This window comes from Esox lucius, chromosome 9, assembly GCF_011004845.1.
Source record: "Esox lucius isolate fEsoLuc1 chromosome 9, fEsoLuc1.pri, whole genome shotgun sequence".
In the NCBI taxonomy this organism is placed as follows: Eukaryota; Metazoa; Chordata; class Actinopteri; order Esociformes; family Esocidae; genus Esox; species Esox lucius.
The window spans coordinates 4,226,513-4,246,972 of NC_047577.1; the positions used below are offsets into that span (position 1 = coordinate 4,226,513).

At 40.0% G+C, this 20,460-nt stretch overlaps 1 long non-coding RNA gene and 1 pseudogene across 1 annotated transcript in view; both read right to left on the reverse strand.

The window, feature by feature from the left end:
• Nucleotides 1-705: 705 nt before the first annotated feature.
• Nucleotides 706-20,460, reverse strand: part of LOC105010202 — a 28,138-nt gene continuing 8,383 nt past the window's right edge. The window contains exons 2-4 of the long non-coding RNA XR_004576210.1: nt 18,518-18,552; nt 1,100-1,135; nt 706-872 (exon numbers count right to left, since the gene is read on the reverse strand). This is a non-coding gene — a long non-coding RNA (uncharacterized LOC105010202). The remainder of the gene's footprint in view (nt 873-1,099; nt 1,136-18,517; nt 18,553-20,460) is intronic.
• Nucleotides 8,533-12,804, reverse strand: LOC114839847 (annotated as a pseudogene).

Genomic DNA, 20,460 nt, shown 5'->3' on the forward strand with positions numbered 1-20,460 from the left:
CATACTAACTATACTCCACACTTACTGAAGAATATTTCAAGGCTTCACTTATGAAATCCTGGATTAATAGGGATTAATTTGCCTGTAGTTTCTGTATGTGTTAAAATATCATAACATTTGACATAGTTGACATAGTCACTCACTGTAGCGCTGACAACATATCACAAATTTGGTAACTTGCCATAATACTTTTGAGTGCAAATTTATAAGCATTTGTAGTTTCTTTAAAAAAATGTGTCCACCATCATGCAGACTTTATATTTTCTCGACTCAAATATGTTTATCCTGACAGGAGAGTATCAAACCTTTACATCAAACAGGGCAGCCGGGTTAAAAATGACATGCTTATTACAGCGCCACATATGGGCCAATCATTATCATGGACAATTTATAAGCTATGGCCTGAGATATGTGATGGTATACCCAGGGGTGTAGCACAAAATTCTGGGCCCTGTACATAGGCGGTCTCTGAGGGCCACTCCCCTATATTCAAGATTCAAACATTTTCGAGGACCCTTCTACATGTTTGGCCCCCCCCCCCCCCCCCCCCCCCCCCCCCCCCTCCCCCCCCCCCCCCCCCCCCCCCCCCCCCCCCCCCCCCCCCCCCCCCCCCCCCCCCCCCCCCCCCCCCCCCCCCCCCCCCCCCCCCCCCCCCCCCCCCCCCCCCCCCCCCCCCCCCCCCCCCCCCCCCTCAAGAATTTGTTTTGATTTCCTTATATAGTATATTCCTGCTGTTGCTGCTACTATTAGTCCTGCTGCTCCTGGTTGTCCGGTTGCTAGTGCTCCTACTGCTCCCACAACGCCCATCCCAATGAGAAGTATATTCCTCCAATCGAATCCATCGTCTTGTTCTTGTTGATTTCCTTCACCAACTACAGAAGAATAACAATTAGCCACCAAGCCATAAACGACAAATGAAGCATTTCACTTTGATGATCAACTATGTCTCTTTCACAACTGGAATTAAATTACCCAGGAAGTGAAATGACCACAATCATTAGATTAATTCTCATTGTGCAGAAAAAATATTTTGACTGAAAAATGGCCTGCTTAATTCAAGATTTGTACAAACACTACTCTAGTTTCAATCCATGCTTACAGTTGGGAGGTACTTCTTGGCTTCTTCTTCTCCTTGCTGAAAAGGAATAGAATATTAGGTAACTCTATCATCTTGTCATCAATTACAACAAGCTCTGAAAGTCTCTAGTCTACAACAATCTTGACACACTTACCTATGGGTTGCATATTTCTATCCTGGGGGTTGACTCTGAAAGTAGATCAGTTTGTTATCAGTGTGTCATATCAGTAATATTTTAATCAATCTCCGGTAGGGTTTCTCCGCTAAGATAAACCCTATTGTAATTGTTAGTTTTATTATTAGGTGTTCTCTGGTAGGAACTAGTCCACATGTAACAACATACAGACCCCTCCCTGATTCCTCCACCAGGGGCGCTATAGTACACGATTCAATTTGCTAATTTCCAAATGATGCCATTTCCACCCCGTTTGTACTACAGTACTGATTGTTTTTTGTACCTGCCTCATTTCTCATGATGAATAACCTATATAATCTGCCATGATGGATTTTTTTTGTACAATGAAAATTTGTCCAAAACTACAAATATTTTCTCATGAACCGTAAATCCAATTGACTTGTCCTTTGGCATACAGGTGTCTTATACATGCCTCCCTAAAATCACTCACTGTAGCGCTGACAACATATCACAAATTTGGTAACTTGCCATAATACTTTTGAGTGCAAATTTATAAGCATTTGTAGTTTCTTTAAAAAATTGTGTCCACCATCATACATTTTCTCGACTCAAATATGTTTATCCTGACAGGAGAGTATCAAACCTTTACATCAAACAGGGCAGCCGGGTTAAAAATGACATGCTTATTACAGCGCTTATTATTGCTGATCCAACAGCTAATCCAGCTACAGATATGGGTAGTGCTACTCCCACTGCTACTCCCAACGCTCCTCCCACTGCTTGCACTGCTGCTCCCACTGCTCCTTCCACTACTCCCACTGCTCCCACTACTCCCATTGCTCCCACTGCTCCTCCCACTGCTCCCACTGTTCCTCCCACTGTTCCTCCCACTACTTCCACTGCTCCTCCCACTGCTCCAATTGCTCCTCCCACTGCTCCTCCCACTTCTCCTCCCACTGCTCCCACTGCTCCCACTGCTCCCACTGCTGCCTGTCCAGCATCAGTAGCCTTATCTATTCCTCCTTCTTCCATTCCTCACATTCTTTCATCTTTCTCTGAGCCTCCTCATACTCCTTACTGGTGTAGTGTCCTCTGTTCCAAATCCATTTCATGTTTTTAGTATACATCTTTGCCACGTTTTAATAAAAAAATGTCATACAATTGAATTTAGTTTTTTCATACGATTACATATTTTTTGTTAACCTTGCATTTATTTCAGTTAGGCTTTTCTTTTCATATGGTCAACATATTTGAGCTCAATTTGGCTCCATAAATTTAGGTCTCTTTAAGGCTTCATATGAATTGCTTAAACTTTATTTCTCTTTTTTTTTATTTAACCTTTAACAGGGAAATCAGGCTTAAGACCAAGGCCTCTTACACACTTTCTTTTAACACCACGCTGCACTTATGAAATGTCAGATATCTGTGCCTACTACCGACCAAATTCCCCTATTTATTGGAAGCTGACACCAAAGCGATGGGGTTTTTAGATGTTTTAAATCCTCTATTGTGGACGACGTTAATATTGGGTAATATTTTATAATAGCTCATTGATTCCGTATTTACAACACATTTTTCTAAATTGGTTACTGATCATCAGAACAATCCAAGGCAGCTTTTTTCAACCATTAACAGTTCAGACAGAAAACACCACCATTTATTAGAAATGCACAATTTTATTATTCATGTTTTGGCGTTCGTTTCGGCTCCTCTGGGGTGACTCACTGCCATCACATGATCGTGTTGTTGATACTACTAATAACGATGTCAACACCATGATATCATTATTATCAATCCCCATAGACAATGAGCAAGGTACACAGTACTGACCCCCCCCATGAAAAGGAAACACAGAATCAAACAAGTGGAGGCAGGGATGGAGGCAGAGCTGGTGGGTGGGTTCATGCTAGTAGACCAGCACACATCAGACTGAGTGAGTAACCTGATGATTAAATTGTCAGCATGAAATCTGATACTGTGATTGGAGCGATCCCAGCGTCAGCTGATACGACCAATGGCCACTCGGGGTTCCTGTCTGAACTGGCTATGCTAATTCTTGTGAATCCTGTTGCCTGTTCTGGTCCTGTTGATTCTGTCCCCGCATTACTTTTAATAACTGCATTTAACTGTATACATTTGGAAATACCAACTTTTCAGGTACTCGTGGTTCTCAGGCACATGTTTACTTAATCTGTACTTAATGGAGCCATCACAAAGGAGGAACTGGTAGTTCAAAACACACACTAGATCCTAAAGCCCCAAGCAACTATAGACACATTATTCTCTAAATAACAGTTATGTTTTCTCCACACCTTCTATTTGGTATACATTGTGAACATCTGTAAAGATGTGACATATTCAAAAATGATTTTTCGAACAAAAATCTAGAAAAATCCTCTAAATTCACCAATTACAACGAGAATCACTGTATCAAATGCAACTGAAGCAGTGGTCATGAGCATCTCTAATCTAACTGATAGGAGCCCCACTGTATAACTGCCTCTATAATCTGTCCAGCCTCTCTGACATACAGACATAATTCAACCAATTAAAAAACATATAATCCAACTTCACCTCCTGTGAACATAATCTGCATTCATTCATTTTTTCTTCATGTTAATGTTTATTATTTACTCATGTCGTATGTCTAGTCTAAATACATAGAAAAAACGAAATATATTTTTGTCAGTAATTAACCTGCTTTAGTGGACATCTCCTATTTGACCCCCTGACTTGATAACGCTATATTTACACTTTGTATTATTGCTGATCCTGCAGCTACTGCATCTAAAGCTACAGATCCTGGTTGTGCGACCTCTGCTGCACCTCCTCCCATCGCTGCAGCACCTCCTCCCACCACTCCTGCTCCAATGGCTATCTTGGCTAAATCAACAGCCAAATTCTTTCCCGTTTCCATCCACTCCTCCCATTTAATCTTTCTGAAGCCACCGCCCCCCCCCCGCATCATTACCAGGCACACCTGTTTCTTGTTATGTTATTAGGGTAGGGGTATATCTGTCTGTCAGGGAGGGGTTTTGTGGGTTATTGTTTGTCGTCAATGTTCTTTGTATGTTCAGGACTACGTTGTGCCAGTACAGTACAGTACATTGCCTTGCCAACTAGTCCGGCATTATGGGCCTGTTTGGTTCTAGCAGGGATCTCTGTTTGCTCGGCTATTTTGTGTTTTTGCCTGCTTGGCCATTCTGAGCTTGCTAGAACTACATAATAAAAAGAAAGCAATCTACCCTCCTGCGTTTGACTCCTGTCTTTCTACCACGGACCGTGACATTATCAGATATTAAATAGTTTTCATGTGTTTCCTGGCTGCAGACTAAGCATGGAGAATTTGTGTAAGTATGTAAAAGGTCCCCCCCACAAAAAAAATTGCCAGATACCAGAATTATCTTGAAGCCTTTTACACCCCAACTAAGATTTTAGGAAAACCTTTTTCAGAGTAGGGTTAGGGTCAGGGGTCCCAAAGTAGAACTCGCCAGTCGCCCAATGTGGGGATATGTTGTTAATAATTTTGATAATAAGGAAATTTCGACACAATAAAGGTGTTCCAAGAACATGGCTGGACTTTAAGGAGGGGGTGATGGTTTGCAGTGTGTGTCGTGTCAACAAAAAGGAAAAGCGCAGAGGCAGTTCCTTTATTGTTGGCACTACAGCCATGAAACTGGGGAATATACCATTTCACGAGAGCTCACAATGTCACCGTGGTTACACGTCAGTCACCAGGGCACAGTCTCTGCCCCTCCAGGCTACCCCATCAGTAAAGCCCCTCACAAAACTTTCTGATGCTACCGCTAAGAAGATGACCATCATTTTCTAAACCGCACATGCCATTTCGTGTCATGAGAATCATGACAAAGGGTCTAATCTACTACTGAGTTTAAGACTTTTAAGTTAGGATAGACAAACCATGTAAAAATGTTGATTTATTACCTCTAGCTGGAACGATTCAAGAGATGCTGTTGAACAGCTACACATGTTAAGGGTTAATTGATGCTGATTTTGTAAATTACAATAATTAGCATAATCATAGTTGATAAACAATGTAGTTAAGACTTTTAATTTGGGATAGCCTTAACATGTGAAATTAAGTTGGTTTAATTTTTCTAGCTTGAACAGTCAAAGATTTACAGTTTTAGGGTTAATTATTGTGAATTACACAAATTAAGATAGTTAATATAGTCATATTCCATACACGTTTTAAGAATTTTAAATTGGAACAGCCTAGACATGATAAACAAAGTTGTTTTCATCTCTCTAGCTTGAACAGTTGAAGAGATACTGTTTTCGGGTATATAAATGTTATTTATGCAAATTAAGGTAATTAATATGGCCAATGCCAATAAACGTTTATGCATTTTCAGTTGGGAAAGCATAAATATGTGAAACAAAACTGGTTTTGTCCTAGCTAGAACCGTTTAAAAGATACAGTTTTAGTGTGAATTAACACAATTAGGCAAATTAAATAGTCCAATGTTTATAAACATTTGATGCAACTACAATTTAGGGCGGCCTTAATGCTTTCAAATTGGTCTTATAGGTTGATTGGCCAAGAAGCATCATCATTATCCATAGAATCCTTTGGGTTTGAAACTTTGAATAGAATATTGTGTTTGAACATTTAAATACATAAAAAGGACCACACCATCAATATTTGCCGGACCGCATAAGCAGAGCCGTCCTAGAAGAGCGAATGTCTCTTTGAGTGACTGATGAGTGACTGACTGACATGGAGAATCCATATGCTTCAGGATGTGTTCAGGAGAGACAAAAACTTCGCTGGCTACAACCCTTCAGTAGCTACATTATAGGAAGCCTGAAATAGAAGTTCTGGTGGATTTTCTAATTATACATTAGGATTTGTTCAGGATAGACAAACACTTTGCTGGCTACACGGTTTTCTCGTTTTTGCGTCACATATATTAATAGTTACAGTACCAATGTCATTCGCAAATGGCTAATAAGCTGTTAAAACGGCCACTGGCAAAATACATACAGTTCGTTGTGGTGGAGGAAAACTTATTAAGAAACATTAGTCAGTTTAACAAAGGTTTATGGTGTCTAGCGACATATTAAAACGTGATGTCGAGACACAATACCGACACTTGAAAAGCGTGCAGTTCCGTGATGTGATGGCTAAAAACTTAGCCTCTCTTATGCAACTTTTCCCCACTTCCCCGGTGAGTTAGACAAAAAAATCTATATTCTACACCAACTCCAATGAATTTGCTTCCCTTTGGCACTAGTGTGAAATACTTTCTGTACCACACACAACTGGTTAATGTGAGCCACCCAAATGTTTCTAAAGTGTTCCAGACCTAATATAAATGGGGTATACTTTAAAGCAGGGATTCCAAAAGTGTGGTACGCGCACCCCCAGGGGTACGCGAGCTGCCACCAGGGGGTGCGCGAGAGGAAAAATGTAATGGCGGTCTGTTTCTTTAAGTAGGATTTTCCCATACAATAAAAAAACATGAACAGTAAACATTTCCATAATCGCTTTTATTTAAAATAAAAACTATAATTTATTTGTTTTATTTTTAGAAATGTAGAAGAAGACAGCTGCTGTCTTCTTCTATGCACTGCTTTTCTTTTATGCACTGCAGCCGCTACTATAAGCGTGCCGACTCGTTTCATTCATTCCATATACATATAATAAATATGCTTAACTGGCTGAAATCAGGGAAACTGTCTAGTGGGACATCTACTGATAAAGTTGTTAGTCACGAAAGAGGAGAGGGACCAAGAGAGAGTGAGGATTTGGAGGCAACAGGGACGGAGAAAATAGAGAAAGAAAAGGAGCAGTAGTCAGAAGTTGCGCTGGAGGAAATCGAAGAGGAGGGAAGGAGATGGGGATTGGGGGTGCGCCAACCCGGTTGGGACATAGAAGGGGGTGCATATAATAAATATGCTTAACTGGCTGAAATCAGGGAAACTGTCTAGTGGGACATCTACTGATAAAGTTGTTAGTCACGAAAGAGGAGAGGGACCAAGAGAGAGTGAGGATTTGGAGGCAACAGGGACGGAGAAAATAGAGAAAGAAAAGGAGCAGTAGTCAGAAGTTGCGCTGGAGGAAATCGAAGAGGAGGGAAGGAGATGGGGATTGGGGGTGCGCCAACCCGGTTGGGACATAGAAGGGGGTGCGCAGGAAAAAAAGTTTGGGAACCGCTGATGTAAAGGGAAAGAAATGTCACCCCCTCTAACATATAAAATGTCCAGTTAGCGTTCACTTTACCAAAAATATATATTGTCCAGACAAATCTTCAGCAAGTGTATTTACCAAAAGTAAAATAAAATGTTCTGGAATAGGTCAAGTCTGGACACAGATGTATTTAACTTTCACATTCGTTTCTGTCTATTGACCCATTTGGAGTGGACGTGACGTTACGTAACTGAAGTTTGGGTGTGGCAGAAAACTGCAGGAAAACGGCCAAGACCCCCGGAGTAAAGGAAAAAAATATTGTTGTGGATGAAAAAATACATAACATCCCTAAAGGGAAAGAAATGTCACCCCCTCTAACATGTAAAATGTCAGATTTAACTCTTACTGTGAGTACACACTGAGATCTTACATATAAGAGATTTTCAAACCAGCTAACCAGATAACTATCTGAGTAACGAGTGATCCACGATGTCAAAGGCTTTGGATCAATAAAGTGGTGCACCGTGTTCCCTGTTATCGACACTATTTATAACATCATTTACAACCAAGGAAGCCATAGTTCTTTGACCGGGTCTGAACACTGACAGGTTCTCTGTTCTGACTGACTGGTAAATGCGAGGATCAAGTGATTAGTCCGTTCCGTCATCAATCCCAACTAAGTTTGAGCTCTCCACTCTCAGTCAATACTTACTTTTTATCGATGGAATGCAGTAGCTCTGATTTTCTCCAGTTTGCGTTCACTTTACCAAAAAAATATATTGTCCAGACAAATCTTCAGCAAGTGTATTTACCAAAAGTAAAATAAAATGTTCTGGAATAGGTCAAGTCTGGACACAGATGTATTTAACTTTCACATTCGTTTCTGTCTATAGACCCATTTGGAGTGGACGTTACGGTTACGTAACTGAAGTTTGGGGGTGGCAGAAAACTGCAGGAAAACGGCCAAGACCCCCGGAATAAAATATTGTTGTGGATGAAAAAATACACAACATCCCTCCTAGGGGATACCAGGGACACTAATTAATACCAGTCATAGACATGATCTGTTCACATCCACTGTAATATTGTGATACACTACTAGGCCTGCAAATCCTGCATCATCTGAATGTGATGAAATAAAATGCTGACAAGAATCTGCAGTGAAGTTTCGTATTCATTGTTTTTATTATTTATGTATAGTCCAAACACAATAATAAAACATTTAGAAAATTTACACATTCACTATCACCAAGTTATTTCAATGTAAATAAAATACACAAAAGGCTTATAAAGTAATACTACAACTAATACTATTAATAATAATAATAAAACATGTAAATCTTCCAAAACCCCCCTGATGCCTCACTGCTGTTATAAAGTGATTTCCAAAGAAATTAGAGGTGTGGTGCATGAAAGATCCGGTTTCCTACATATACGACACAAAATGTCAATCAGTTATAAAACCTACCTACTATTCTCCACACTTTTACTGAATAATATTTAAATGGCTCCACTTGTGAAAACCTGGGTACATACATTCAGGTAAGGATTAATATATGTGAAAATATCATGACATTTCACATAGTCACTCATCATAGTGTGGCAACATATAACGCCATAATACTTCTGAGTACAAAGTTACAAGCATTTGTAGTTTCAACACATGTTTTTGTCCAGGACTTTTTACACCCTTTTGGAACACATTGCTTTGCATTGTCAAAATATTGTTACGCCTATATCATGAACCAACATATAAAATCTCAAGTCAATTGGCTTTATGGGAGGAGTTTTCTTTTTGTTATAAATGCTTGAAAATCCATCGTATTGACTTTATATTTTCTCGAGTCAAATTTGTTTATCCTGACAGAAGAGACCAGCACGTTGTACCAGACCTTCACATAAAACAGGGCAGTGGGAACATTTGAAAAATTACATGATTATTTCAACGCCACCTATGGGCCAATCAGTACCATGGACAAATTACAAGCTATGGCCTGAGATATGTGATGTCATAGCCGTGGTATACAGTCTCATATACCACAGCTATCTGCCAATCAGCATTCAGAATTTGAAGAACCGGTTTAGAATTAAGGATATAAAGGCCAAATCCAGCAATAGGTAATAATATGTAATTATTAAATGATACATTCTGTGACACTTTTAGATTCTTATCTCCTCCTTGACCCACCGACTTGATCAAAATAATTTTTGACGTTGGAATGTTGCTGATCCAACAACTAATAGAGTTGATTCGGGTAGTGCTACTCCCACTGCTCCTCCCACTGCTCCTCCCACTGCTATTTTTGTAAAATCAATGGCCTTTTCTTTCCCCCATTTCTTCCATTCCTCCCATTTAATCTTACTCTGTGCCTCCTCATACATCTTACTGGTGTAGTGTCCTCCTCCATTCGCCTCCACCATCTCATCTATCTTCCTCAGAAGCTCTGTGACCTGAGTCTGGTCGTCCTTCTTGTTATTGTTGAAGACGTGATATCTGTTTCCACATTTGTTGTTAAGCCTTTGTAGCTCTGTGCTTTCTTTCAAATACTCCCTGATTGTTTTCTTCTTTAGTATCTCCATGAGTGAAGAGCACAATGGTGTACATGGAGGCGTCATCTCCAAGGTTTTTCTGAATCCACTTCACAGTGTTCTGCTCCTCCTCTGTGAACCTCATTCCCAGTCTGACCACAAGGAGGAACACGTGGGGTCCTGGGAAAGACATCCAAATACAACTCTCTATACTTTCCATCTCTTTCTTTATTTTATTCTTCTTTTTTTCTTCAGTCTCTTCCTCTATTTCTTCTTCCTTCAGTTTTGTGTCAAAGAGCCCTGGAGTGTCAATGACATCAGTCCTCCTCTGATCCATAACTCCACTCTGTTTCTCACACCATCTGGTCACACACTTAGCAGACACGTCTTCTTTAAAGGCCTCCCACCCCAGGATGGTGTTTCCTATTGCACTCTTCCCTGATCCAGTCTTCCCCAGCAGAACAATCCTCAGGTCAGACACTATGAAGAGACAGTTAAAGAAAACAAACTTCAGAATAGTTATGTATTGTCCTTGATTAATGTCTCTTGTCTGATATTGTCTGACATTATCTGATATTAAATCGTTTTAATGTGTTTCCTGACAGTAGCCTAAGCATGGATAATTCTTGTAACCTCATCTCATGTTCATCCGCTTATCCGGTATCGGGTCGCGGGGACAGCAGCTCCAGCAGGGGACCCCAAACATCCCTTTCTCGAGCCACATTTGCCAGCTCTGACTGGGGATCCCGAGGCGTTCCCAGGCCAGTGTCGAAATATAATCTCTCCACCTAGTCCTGGGCCTACCCTGAGATCTCCTCCCAGCTGGACGTGCCTGGAACACCTCCCTAGGGAGACGTCCTGGGGGCATCCTTACCAGATGCCCAAACCACCTCAACTGGCTCCTTTCGATCCAAAGGAGCAGCGGCTCTACTCCAAGTTCCTCACGGATGACTGAGCTTCTCACCCTAAATACTTGTAACCTTATCTACAAAAACGTTTTCCCCTCAAACATTTTTTTTGCCAGATACCAGAGTTAGGTTCAGAAAACTTTGTATTTTGTATAGCCCTAAAAACTGGGATCAGTGTATGAACCCATTCTCCAGTCTGGATTTGGGTGTTTGGGAGAAGCCTGAAACACGGGAGGTGTTGCCCGAATACAAACTAAACCTCTACACATATCTCCTCCTACATCGTTCAAGCGATCAACTCCAAACCAGCGATGATATGTTCACACTGACCCAACTTGACATGTTCCATTCTCAGTTTTGATGCTACATTAAGTGTGATATTATTAATGGAAGTTAAACTGGGTTTGAATGGGAGCCAGAAGGATACAGAGGATTCTATTCAAAGTCATCATGCTTCATGGTGAATCAAGCTAAAGTAACAACTTAAAATCTTTAAAGCTATCCTAAATGGAATATATTTATCTATAGACTACTTCAATCAGCCTAATAAAATATTTTGAACAGCATTAATTAACCCTAAAACCGTTTCTGTCCAACAGTTCAAGCTTCAGTGATTTAACAAACATTTCTATTATAACATGTTAAGGCTATCTCAGATTAAACCAGTAAATATTTATGGACTATGACTACATGAATATGCCTCATTTGCATTATTTGTGATAACAAACTCTTAAGAGTATCTCTGAACTGTTTCAAATAGAGACACCAAGCTAACTTCAAATTCTTCATAGACTCCTCTATTAATTTGCTTAATTTGCTAATTAACCCTCTAACAGTATCTTTTGTACCATGAAAAGTAGGGAGAACAAAGTTATGTTTTTTCAAATGTTTAAGCTATCCCAACTTGACATTGTTAACCTTTTATTACCTATGACTATATAAATTTACCTAATTTGCATTAATAACAGTACTTAACTCTATAACTTTTCTTGAATCATTCAATGTAGAGACACTAAAATATGTTTGTTACATAGGTTAAGGCTTTCCCAACATAACATTTTTACAATCGTATGACAATTTAAATTATCATAATTTGCATTCTTTGCGTGAATTTACTCAAAAACAGTGTCTCTTGAACCATTAAAGTTTAAAAGACCAAACCATCTTTCTTTTATTTTAAAGTACGCTTTTTTAATGTAATCAAGCAAGCAAGCACACAACATTTATTTCTGTCTAGCTCAGCTTTGTTTTTAAATAATTTTCTTTTTTTCTTTTTGTTTCTGATATAATAATTTTTGTGTACAATTCTGTACATTTTGCTTTAGATTTTCTTTTGATCTCAACATCCAACATCATTTTCACGGTTGCTCTGAAGTATAGTTTCTATATTTTAAAATCTCAATCAATACTTACTTTTAGTCGATGGAATGCAGTCACCTAGGACGTCCATAGATGCGTTTGGAAAGTTCAAATATATCCTTTGGTAAGCGGTCAGTTAACAATAGGGTTTAATGTCTACCCAAATCTTATGCAAGTGTTTTTCTCTCAAGAAAGATAACTGTTGGGTGCATCAGGTCTGGAAACAGAATACTTTTTGTAAGCATAGATAATATACCACTAGCAGCTATAGTATGGGTAACTTTCTTAATTGAACACGCTATATGAAATGAAAAATGTTACCATACCTTTTTACACTAATACTGATGAACGATGAATGATTCCCACCTCCTTCGTATCTTCCATGTTTAATGTGGAGCAATTTGCTGCTGCACAAAATACCACCATCACGTGTAAGATGGCGGACCTATCGGGACGTAAGTCCCATCTATGCTTTATATCTGTGTTTGTAAGTTTCACATTCGTTTCAGTCTAAAAACTGCACGACTCGGACACGTAATCATTACCAGATAAAATCCATGCTGCCATTTCAATTAATAACTGTACAGAGTTAAAACGTAAAAAAAGACACGCTCCTGTCCAGATCTCTTAAATTATAAACATTCATCTCACATTCACCTCTGTAACTCCAAACGATACTCCAACTTCAACCAGTAAACAATTGCGGTTAGCAGCGAGTCCATCATGTTACTTTGCTACCACACCCTACACACGAAAACGTATATTTTAAATGTATTTTGAAGTTGTATTCAGACATTTCAACTAACGTTCCCAGCTATAGAACTCATTATATTTTATGAACATGATTAAACAACGCTAATTTGGTGGTAATTTAAATAGACACAAATGCAGATTTGAGGCATGTCTTAGGTGGATGGGCGTATCTACTGTAAAACATCCCATTATAATCAATATTTACATCTATTCATTTAGCAGATTGCGGATCCTTATTTACGTTCATTTATTAAGCAGTTCCTCGGGTCCAGGAGCATGTCTAATTGTGCCTAAATCAAATAAATGTAAACAATTTCCCCCGAAGTGCATAAAATAATTCGATATATTTTACATATATTACTGTATAATCGCTTCAGAGTTTAAAAGTCATTTAAATGTAATTTCCTAAACCTTACCTCTCATGGAATCATGTTATAAACCCTATTAATCTGTTATAATCTGTAATAAACCCTATGCTTTGGAGAAAAAAACTATTTGATATAATTCACATATTATATATTAGGATTTTATAATCGCTTCAAATGTGAAAAGTAGTAAAAATGCCGTCAGTTCCACTTAACTCCCAACATGCAAAACCATTGGCCGGTCGATTTTGAGAGTAGCCTTGTATTTAAAAGCGTCTTGCTGCCGGACGACAGCGGTCCTTTAGACTGAGGCAACCGCCAAAGAAAATTAAGCAGTCGGACCGCCGGCCGGCGGCATCTTGCAAGAAATGGGAGTGACGTATTTGGCGGCAAACGTTTCATCCCCGCCAGCAGGACGCACCTACAGCCGACAGTTTAGGGCCGGCGGCAAAAAGAAGCTGTGCGGATATTTTTTGCTATCTGGGCTAGGACATAATGTTAAGAACACCACAAAAACGTAAGATAGGTATTGAACACTACGCATAAGTATCATATATTACGAATTTACACCAAACACATTATATTGTAGCGATTGCCAGGCAGGGTCTTGAACCCATGTTACAATAGGTTCATTTTGTCCTCAGTTGTATATTAAGAATGTAATCCAGTACTGTTCTGTATTGTGCATTAGCCACAAGGGGGCACTAAGGTGCAGGCTAAAGAAGACGTGTTTGCATTATTGTTTGTTTGTCCCAAATGTTTTACCGTATTGAAAACTGAAGGCTTTCTGGCCATGAGACTGATGTGTCTTTAGCTCGTGAAATAAATATGCCGAAAACGGCTAAAGATGGCTCATCTCTATCGTCCACTGCGTGTTCAGGCCAGAAACGCACAGTGTCGAGCTGGCAGACGGCGCCCGCTGCAGCGGGATCGCTCAGCGGAGGGGAAATGCTGAGGTTTCCCTCATCGACAGCAGAGGACAGCGACGCAAGGCGGTGCTGAAAGACACTTTGTTCGTACCGTCGTACCCCCAAAGCATCTTCTCATTGAAGGCAGCGACCAGCAGTGGGGCTACAGTTGTCTTTAAAGAAGATAAAGACGCCCTGATAACCAGAGACGGTACCAGGTTTAACATTTACGTATACGGCAGGTTGTATTTTTTGCACACTGAAGCTGAGTCTAATGATAAGTGTAACACATGTCACGACATACAGACATGGCACGAGATATTGGGCCACTGTAACTATGACCATGTTGTTAAGTTGCAGAACGTTGTTGAAGGTATGGAGATCAAGGGCAAAACAGGCAGACCCAAACAAGAGTGTGAGGTGTGTATTCAGGGGAAATTTGCCCAAACCGGAAATAGGGACCCTGATACCAGAGCAAAGGCTCCCTTACAGATGGTACACACAGACCACACAGGTCCAGTAGCCACAGAGTCAATAGATGGCTGCAAATATGTGCAGTCATTCACTGGTGATTACTCAAGCGCAGTATTTGTATATTTTCTAAAGAAGAAAAGTGACACTATATAAAAGTTCCTAGCAGATGTATCCCCTTATGGGAAAGTGAAGTGCATCAGATCCAATAACGGAACAGAGTTTACGTGTGGTGATTTTCAAGCGCTGTGGAGGTAAAACAAGATCAGACATGAAACGTCCGCTCCGTATTCCCCACACCAAAACGGAACTGCAGCGAGGGGTTGGCGTACTCTTTCTGAGATGGGTAGATGTATGATGGTTGAAAGTGTACTACCAAAGCAGCTATGGCCCTACGCAGTACAAACAGCAGCAATGGTACGCAACAGGTGCTTCAACAGGCGTACAGGGCAGACTCCTTATGAGATGTTGACAGACAAGAAGCCTAATGTATCTAAGATGCAAAAGTTTTGTTCTGTACGCTACACTTACAAACAGGAAAAGGGAAAACTTGATTCCAGATGTGACATGGGGTGTTTTGTAGGTTACGATAAGAACAGCCCGGCTTATTTGGTGTTTTATCCAGATACAAACAAAGTTCAAAAACACAGGCTGGTGAAGTTTGTGAGCAAGGAAAAACAGAAACAGACAGGTGAGCCAGATACAAGCCACGACTATGACAGTGTGAGACCCCTGACTGGCGAAACCACACAGAGTAGGAGTACAGAAAATGCTCCAGAGCCAAGTGTACAGAGTAGAAGTGCACATAGTGATAGTCCAGGGGCAGAAACAAGGTCTAGTGACCATAATCAAGCACAACAGAGTGTGGCAAGTGGTGAACCTGAGGATGCAGTAAAGATGGAAGATGTCAGGATGTACGGAGAGGCTGTGGGAAGTCTTATATATCTGACTGTTTGCACCAGACCTGATTTAAACTTTGTTGTGAGCAGGTTGTCACAATTCTTTGCTGAGCCTACAGAGGAACAGTGGGTCACTGTGAAGCACGTACTTCGGTATCTCAAAGGCACAAGCAGAAAAGGGTTACGTTTTAGGAGAAAGGACAGTGAGAAACTAGGTATACATGCCTACAGTGATGCCGACTGGGCGACTGATACCAGTGACAGATGCAGTACCACAGGATACTGTGTGAGCCTTAGTAAGAACAGCTCTCTGATCTCATGGAAGACCAGAAAGCAGCCTACTATTGCTCTCTCCACATGCGAGGCAGAATATATGGCACTGGCTTCAACCATACAAGAGTGTCTATATTTAGAGCAGTTACTGGGAGGTATAGATAACTACAAGTACAAACAAACTATAGTACATGAGGACAATCAGGGAACAATCGCTCTCGCTAAACACCCTGTAAACAGACAAAGATGTAAACATATTGACATAAAGTATCACTTTATCAGGTCTACTGTGAATGGGGGAAGAGTTACTTTGATTTATTGTTCTACTGATAACATGATTGCTGATGCAATGACCAAACCTGTAAATAAGTTGAAACTGAAGAGGTTTGACCTGACGTAAATGATCTTACCCAAGTTCGGCTGTCAAAGATTTCTGTAAAATATTTTACATATGTCCCTAAGATCAGGCTGGAAGAATGGTTCATTCTCTCCGTGCTTTTGAACTTACAGCACAGTGCTGACACCTGCTGGTCAGGAAAACCTATAACATGTTTAATGTTTCGGTGCACATCTTTTTGGTGGTTAATGGGTACGCTTTTGTTGGCCTCCCTGATTCATACCATTCTTGCCCTGATACTTTCTGAGGCAAGAACATAAAGGTTACAACAAAAAATATATTATTATATATATTATATTATTACATGCATTGGAATATTGTTATATTACTTTTTACACTGTCTGTAAAACACAGCAGTGTTTATTTAAACCTCACTGTTTTTCTCAGGGACAGAGACAGTGCCGGCTTTAGCCTTTTGGGGATCCTAAACAAAATTTGAGTTGGGGCCCCCTCTCCACTATTGGTCGGTGTCTTCCTGATGGTTGAGGCCCCCTAGTGGTCGAGGGCCATAAGTGCTCACGTATGTCATAGATGCCTAGAACCGGCCCTGGACAGAGTTACAAGGAATGGGATGGGAAATCAAACAAGAACAAACAAGGCTATAAAATCAATGGAAAACTTGTTTAACTACTTTTCAAACCATATACAACATGCCTGCGAAGCATGCAGACCAGCAAAACCTGCATCATCTAAATTTAGTGAAATAAAATGCTGACAAGAATCTGCAAGTTTTGTATACATTGTTTATATTTAACTTTTTATGTTAAGTCCAAAAAAAACATTGAAAATGTTGAAAATTTACACATTCACTATTGTAAGTAAATCTGAACAAGAGCATCTTCCAAGATAATTCAATTTAAATAAAATACACAAAAGGCTTATAAAGTAACAATTGTAATATTAATAAAGCATGTAAATCTTCCACAACCCCCAGATGCCTTATTGCTTTTATAAAGTGATGACCAACTCAATTGGAGGTGTGGTGCAGCAAAGAACCAATTTCCTACTTTTACAGCACAAAATGTGAATCAAAAACCAAAACCCTACTAACTATTCTAAAACAAAAACATACTAACTATACTCCACACTTACTGAAGAATATTTCAAGGCTTCACTTACGAAATCCTGGATTAATAGGGAAGACAGTTCACAGGATTAATTTGCCTGTAGTTTCCGTATATGTTAAAATATCATAACATTTGACATAGTTGACATAGTCACTCACTGTAGCGCTGACAACATATCACAAATTTGGTAACTTGCCATAATACTTTTGAGTGCAAATTTATAAGCATTTGTAGTTTCTTTAAAAAAATGTGTCCACCATCATGCAGACTTTATATTTTCTCGACTCAAATATGTTTATCCTGACAGGAGAGTATCAAACCTTTACATCAAACAGGGCAGCCGGGTTAAAAATGACATGCTTATTACAGCGCCACATATGGGCCAATCATTATCATGGACAATTTATAAGCTATGGCCTGAGATATGTGATGGTATACCCAGGGGTGTTGCACAACATTCTGGGCCCTGTACATAGGCGGTCTCTGAGGGCCACTCCCCTATATTCAAGATTCAAACATTTTCAAGGACCCTTCTACATGTTAGGGCCCCTCCCCCCCGATTATACGCCACTGGGTATACCCAAGGTATTACGGTCTCATATACCACAGCTATCAGCCAATCGGCATGCCAGATTCGAAGCACCCGGTTTATAAACAACTCACAGCTTTAGTTCAATATGAGGTTGTTTGTCTTGATTTCCTTATATAGCATATTCCTGCTGTTGCTGCTACTATTAGTCCTGCTGTTCCTGGTGATCCGGTTGCTAGTGCTCCTACTGCTCCCACAACGCCCATCCCAATGAGAAGTATACCCGTCCAATCGAATCCATCGTCTTGTTCATGTTGATATCCTTCACCAACTACAGAAGAATAACAATTAGCCACCAAGCCATAAACGACAAATAAAGCATTTCACTTTGATGATCAACTATGTCTCTTTCACAACTGGAATTAAATTACCCAGGAAGTGAAATGACCACAATCATTAGATTAATTCTCATTGTGCAGAAAAAATATTTTGACTGAAAAATGGCCTGCTTAATTCAAGATTTGTACAAACACTACTCTAGTTTCAATCCATGCTTACAGTTGGGAGGTACTTCTTGGCTTTTTCTTCTCCCTGTTGAAAAGGAATAGAATATTAGGTAACTCTATCATCTTGTCATCAATTACAACAAGCTCTGAAAGTCTCTAGTCTACAACAATCTTGACACACTTACCTCTGGATGTCATATTTCTATCCTGGTGGTTGACTCTGAAAGTAGATCAGTTTGTTATCAGTGTGTCATATCAGTAATATTTTAATCAATCTCCGGTAGGGTTTCTCCGGTAAGATAAACCCTATTGTAATTGTTAGTTTTATTATTAGGTGTTCTCTGGTAGGAACTAGTCCACATGTAACAACATACAGACCCCTCCCTGATTCCTCCACCAGGGGCGCTATAGTACACGATTCAATTTGCTAATTTCCAAATGATGCCATTTCCACCCCGTTTGTACTACAGTACTGATTGTTTTTTGTACCTGCCTCATTTCTCATGATGAATAACCTATATAATCTGCCATGATGGATTTTTTTGTACAATGAAAATTTGTCCAAAACTACAAATATTTTCTCATGAACCGTAAATCCAATTGACTTGTCCTTTGGCATACAGGTGTCTTATACATGCCTCCCTAAAATCACTCACTGTAGCGCTGACAACATATCACAAATTTGGTAACTTGCCATAATACTTTTGAGTGCAAATTTATAAGCATTTGTAGTTTCTTTAAAAAAATGTGTCCACCATCATGCAGACTTTATATTTTCTCGACTCAAATATGTTTATCCTGACAGGAGAGTATCAAACCTTTACATCAAACAGGGCAGCCGGGTTAAAAATGACATGCTTATTACAGCGCCACATATGGGCCAATCATTATCATGGACAATTTATAAGCTATGGCCTGAGATATGTGATGGTATACCCAGGGGTGTAGCACAACATTCTGGGCCCTGTACATAGGCGGTCTCTGAGGGCCACTCCCCTATATTCAAGATTCAAACATTTTCGAGGACCCTTCTACATGTTAGGGCCCCCCCCCTCGATTATACGCCACTGGGTATACCCAAGGTATTACGGTCTCATTTACCACAGCTATCAGCCAATCAGCATGCCAGATTCGAAGCACCCGGTTTATAATCAAGGATATAAAGGCCTGTTACCTCAATAAGTAATTATAATTTTAATCATACATTCTGTGACTCTTTTTGATTTTTATCTCCTCCTTGACCCATTGACTTGATGAAAATCATTTCAGGCCTTGTATTATTGCTGATCCAACAGCTAATCCAGCTACAGATATGGGTAGTGCTACACCCACTGCTACTCCCAACGCTCCTCCCACTGCTTGCACTGCTGCTCCCACTGCTCCTTCCACTACTCCCATTGCTCCCACTGCTCCTCCCACTGCTCCCACTGCTCCCACTGCTGCTCCCACTGTTCCTCCCACTACTTCCACTGCTCCTCCCACTGCTCCAATTGCTCCTCCCACTGATGCTCCCACTTCTCCTCCCACTGCTCCCACTGCTCCCACTGCTGCCTGTCCAGCATCAGTAGCCTTATCTATTCCTCCTTCTTCCATTCCTCACATTCAATCTTTCTCTGAGCCTCCTCATACTCCTTACTGGTGTAGTGTCCTCTGTTCCAAATCCATTTCATGTTTTTAGTATACATCTTTGCCACGTTTTAATAAAAAAATGTCATACAATTGAATTTAGTTTTTTCATACCATTACATATTTTTTGTTAACCTTGCATTTATTTCAGTTAGGTTTTTCTTTTTATATGGTCAACATATTTGAGCTCAATTTGGCTCCATAAATGTAGGTCTCTTTAAGGCTTCATATGAATTGCTTAAACTTTATTTCTCTTTTTTTTATTTAACCTTTAACAGAGAAATCAGGCTTAAGACCAAGGCCTCTTACACACTTTCTTTTAACACCACGCTGCACTTATGAAATGTCAGATATCTGTGCCTACTACAGACCAAGTTCCCCTATTTATTGGAAGCTGACACCAAAGCGATGGGGTTTTTAGATGTTTTAAATCCTCTATTGTGGACGACGTTAATATTGGGTAATATATAGCTCATTGATTACGTATTTACAACACATTTTT